This window comes from Penaeus japonicus, unplaced genomic scaffold (genome assembly GCF_977035675.1).
Source record: "Penaeus japonicus unplaced genomic scaffold, GWHDUDI00000001_assembly GWHDUDI00000043, whole genome shotgun sequence".
Taxonomy (NCBI): domain Eukaryota; kingdom Metazoa; phylum Arthropoda; class Malacostraca; order Decapoda; family Penaeidae; genus Penaeus; species Penaeus japonicus.
In genome coordinates this window covers 2110355-2115354 of record NW_028234445.1, presented here as the reverse complement: position 1 = coordinate 2115354, position 5000 = coordinate 2110355, and the positions used below count along the sequence as shown (strand labels likewise).

Below are 5000 nucleotides of genomic sequence, written 5' to 3'. Positions count from 1 at the left end.
CCGGGAGATGTGAGGTTGCGGGATGCCACCTTACAATGTGAATGAGGGTTCTTGTACGACCCAATGATATCAATGATAAAAAGAATAGCAACAAATACTAATGCTGATAATGCCTGTATTAAAGACTGGAAAATATCTTAGGAAGGTGACTCTACTTGCAGGAAATGCTCAGAGACCGAGAGGAGAAGCTGGGGGAGAGAGAGAGCCACCTGAAGCGAGCGGAGGTAAGGACACGTGCAAGAGATGATACACACATACAAACTTATATCTGTATATCTGTTTCTGTATCAATGCCTTTATACACATCTCTATCAACACACACGTAAATACTTACCTATATGCAAAAAACAATTCAGAAGTACATAATACATCAGAAGAAAATAAATATCATCATGATTATAATAATCTTAAAGATAGTAATAAGACATAATGATGATGGTGATAAAAAAGCCACATGAAACTAGAATCTAAACTGACTTCAATTTTCCTATAGAAATGTCAGACTAACCTCAGCTTTAGTTGTCAGAAAAGGGCACATGAGACCAAAACTTAAGAACTGCCCTCAAATTTAGTGTTCAATAGATCAATAGATTGAAAATGAACATGGGACTTCCTCACCAGATAACAATAACAATAATAAGAAAAGAGAATAAAATGAGGAAGAGGAATCCTCCACTGCTTTCAGGCTTGATGTCCTGTGACCTTGCTCAGAAGCCGCCTCTCTTGGCAAAATCGGGGTCATTTCTAGACACTGACACCATATAGGAAAGGGCAAAGCACTGACTTCTTTTGCTAGATTTGATTGCTTAGTAAGACAAGTAAGTGAGGGATAGGAAGGGATAGAGAAATCGAAGTACTGTGATAGAAGATAGAAGTATTATAGAAGTAGTGTGTGTTAGTAAGGGATAGAGAAAGAGGGGCTTTAGGTGTTATAGAACGTAATAGAACATGGGTGAGATGTAGAGCCTACATATGGATATGATAAGGTTGATCTTTTTTCAGAGACAGTTACGAGTGCAAGAACGGAAGATGAGACATTTACATTCCCTATTAAGGGACAGAGGGTTTGAGGTGGAGGATTCAGAGGCAAGTATTTTGTAGATCCCTTTAATAATGTATGCTCTCTCTCTCTCTCTCTCTCTCTCTCTTTCTTTCTCTCTCTCTTTCTTTCTCTCTCTCTCTTTCTTTCTCTCTCTCTCTCTCTCTCTCTCTCTCTCTCTCTCTCTCTCTCTCTCTCTCTCTGTCTCTCTCTCTCTCTCTCTTTTTCTCTCTCTGATATATATTTATAATATCTATATATATTTATGAATATATGTATTTATATATATATATATATATATATATATATATATTATATGATATTATATATTTATATAAATATATATATATATATATATTATGAATATTATATATATATATATATATATATATATATATATATATATATATATATAGAAAAAAAAAAACAAAAATATATGATATATATTATATATATATATATATATATATATATATATATATATATATATATATATATATATATATATATGATATATGTATATATGTATATATATTATATATATATACATATATACATATATACATATATACATATATACATATATACATATATACATATATACATATATACATACACACATACATACATACATACATACATATATACATATATATATATATATATATATATATATATATATATATATATATATATATATATATATATATATATATATATGTCTGTGTGCGTGTGTGCGTGTATGCACATGTGTGTGCATGCATGTGCGTAATTGCGACTGTTGGTTTATACGTGCTTTCATTTTATTTATTTATTTATATTTATGTATATACATATGTATATACATATCAATGTAATATATATGAAACCGTCTCAGGAGCTGGAGGCGGTGAGCGCTGGCCAGCCCTCGACCTCAGAGGCGTCTCTGCCACTCAGTCTTCTTGCGAGGAGGAGCAGGGGTCGGGAACCAGTGCGCAGCGACGAGCCTCCCCAAGCAGCAGGCAGGGACGAGCCTCCCCAAGCAGCAGGCAGGGACGAGCCTCCCCAAGCAGCAGGCAGGGACGAGCCTCCCCAAGTATCAAGCAGGGACAATCTTAAACTAGCAGCCGCCAAGGACCATTCTTCAGGTGCGGCCTAGGGGCGTGACCCTTGCCGTGTTAGCTCGCCCTCGGAAGGGAGCGACCAGTGAGCTCTAAAGACTCTCCGGCAGAAATTGTGTTTGTCTTTTGGAGAGGAAGAGACAATGGAGAAGGAAATAGTGTAGTTTTCTTTCAACTTAATCTGTTTTGTTTTCCCTCAAGAAGATAAAACATAAGCAAATGTATATTTTCATATGTTTCCTGTCTATCCCTTCATATCCCTATAGATCAGGGGTTCCCAAACTGGGGTACATGTACCCCCAGGGGTACATTTGCACGTTTCAGGGGGTACATTTGGTCTGAAGGAAACAATTACTTGCACAATACATGGTGTTGTAATCTGCACTCAGATTGCCCTTTTCTCATTTTAATTTTAGTGTTAGGGGTACATGGGAACCTTGTACATTTGGTCTGAAGGAAACAATTACTTGCACAATACATGGTGTTGTAATCTGCACTCAGATTGCACTTTTCTCATTTAATTTTTAGTGTTAGGGGTACATGGGAACCAATAAAAAGCCTAAGGGGTACTGAGGAACAAAAAGTTTGGGAACCCCTGCTATAGATACATGATCATATATGAGCATATCTATAAGTATTAGTATAACCTTTTCTTGAATGATACTAGCAATGCATGCCATCTCCTTACCTTATGTTACTCTTCTAAAGCAGAAAGACCTCTGGTTCCTTTACCCAAAGAATAAGCTTTATGTTTACTACATGTTTATTACTAATTTCATTCCCAACGGGACAAAGAGATTTGCTCATTTGAGCTTCGTGTTAATGTTCAAGTATTTCCTCTACAAGTGAGAGTCTAAGGCCATGTACCTGAGAACCCCCTTTGCACTGAGTACTCGCATATACTTATTAGATGATATTGAATCATTTGCACTTAATACTCAATAGATAATACCTATACCTATTTTGCCTCACAGCCTCTTTGGGGAGACCGGGAACGTGTAGACTGCCCATGAACATGTGTTTGATTTTTTCTGAACCTATTTTGTCCTGTGGTGTAATAGGTTCCGTAACGGAATCAGTTCTGAATGAAAGGAAAGAAAATCTCTCTTGCGTGTTTCAAGACTCTCGATATCTTGGTTTTCATATCAATAAAATTGGGTGAATATGTTTTGTTTTCTTGGCTTTTTCATATTTGCCACTTCTTTATTCCTACTTTTCTTACAGCTTTTATTTATTTATTTATTTTTTAGATAATTATCATTCATTTAGTTTAATCCACTGTTTAGAGTGGATCATCAATTGATAAATCCTTTGCAACATTAAAAAATAATGATTAAATTAAATCAAATTAATTAAGATAAAAAAAAAGGAACGCATTTATATTTTTACTTCAGTTACTGGTCTGTTGTATTAAGACATCTACTTGTCTATCTGTCTCCCTATCTTTCTATATGTCTAACTATCTTTCTATTTCTCTTGTCTATATCTCTACTTTCCTCTTTATCTTTCTTCCTCTACACCTATCTTCATATCTCTCTATCTTATCCCTCTTTCTTCCTATCTCTCTATCTCTCTATCGGTTTTATCTGACTCTCTTCTTATTTCTCTCTATTCCTATCTCCTCTTTCGATCCATCTTTCTCTATACCTCTATATTTACACACAGCATATACCTACATCCTCTTCCTCCTCTTTCCCTTCTCCCATTCCTCCTACATTTCCCCTTCTCCACTTCTTTCTTCCCCCTTATTTTCCTCTATCTCCTACTTTTTCCCTTCTCCCCTTCCTCTTCCTCCGCATTCACACCTCCCCTTCGTCCTTATCTTCTTCCTCTTAGTTTTTCCCTTCTCCACCTCCTCTTTCTCTTCTCCTCCTCCTCTTTCCCATCTCATTACCTTCTACCTTATCTGCCTCTTCCTTCGCTTTTTCTTTCCATCCCATCCCCCTCCTTCTCTTCCCCTTTCTCCTCCCTCTTTCCCTTCACTTTCCCCTCCTCCTTATCTTCCTCTGTCCCTTCTCCTTCCCTTCCCCTCCCCTCCCCCACCCCTCCCCCATATCTTCCCCTTCCTCCTCCTCTCTCCCTTCCCCCCTTCCTCCTTCCCCCTTATCTTGTTTTTTCCCTTCTCCTTCCTTCCCTCTTCCTCCCCCCCCCCATATCTTCCCCTTCCTCCTCCCTTTTTTCCCTTCTCCTTCCCTTCCTCCTCCTCATCCCCCTCCCCCTTATCTTCCCCTTCCATCTCCCTCTTTCCCTTCTCCTTCCCACTCCCCTCCCTCTTATCTTCCCCTTCTCTACCTCTTTATTCCCCTTCTCCTTCATTCACCCTCCCCTCCCCATATCTTCCCTTCCTCCTCTCACCCCCACCACCCCCTCCCCTCCCCCCTTACCTCTTCCCCTTCACCTCCCTCTTTCTCTTAGACCTTCCCCTTTTATTCCCTCCTCACCCCCCCTCACCCTTCCCTTACTGCCCCCTGGCCACCTCGCCTCTTTCTCTTCTCATTCCCCTCTTCCATCCTACCCCCTCCAGTTTATCTTCCCCCTTCTTCTCCTCTTTCCCTTCCCCCATTCCACTTACTACATTTTTCGCCTTTCACCTCTTATTGATGACATTGTCCTTTTTTCTAATATTCCTGAATTGAAGTTAAATGATCCAGTGAGTCATTTTAGCCTCAAAGGTCCAGCGACGAGAAATTTTCCTTTCCTCCACGCTTTTCACCATATTTTGACGAGCATGTATCTTGGGGATAAGCCTGGCCCATTGCATGAGTGTAAACATCCCATTCTTTGGAGATATAATACATGGGATTTACTACACCCACACAAACACACTCACGACACTTATGATCACACAACGGGACCACATT

At 38.7% G+C, this 5000-nt stretch overlaps 2 protein-coding genes and 1 long non-coding RNA gene across 4 annotated transcripts in view; 2 read left to right on the top strand and 1 right to left on the bottom strand.

The window, feature by feature from the left end:
* Positions 1-3304, top strand: part of LOC147466580 (uncharacterized) — a 7356-nt gene extending 4052 nt beyond the window's left edge. For both annotated transcript variants that reach the window (XR_015190835.1, XR_015190836.1), the window contains exons 6-8: positions 162-224; positions 1003-1086; positions 1917-3304. This is a non-coding gene — a long non-coding RNA (uncharacterized LOC147466580). The remainder of the gene's footprint in view (positions 1-161; positions 225-1002; positions 1087-1916) is intronic.
* Positions 1-5000, bottom strand: part of LOC122246354 (uncharacterized) — a 1434769-nt gene that overhangs the window by 119586 nt on the left and 1310183 nt on the right. The window lies entirely within an intron of this gene.
* LOC122263496 (uncharacterized) overlaps positions 1-5000 on the top strand; it is a 1386165-nt gene that overhangs the window by 342645 nt on the left and 1038520 nt on the right. The gene's annotated exons all lie outside the window — the stretch shown is intronic.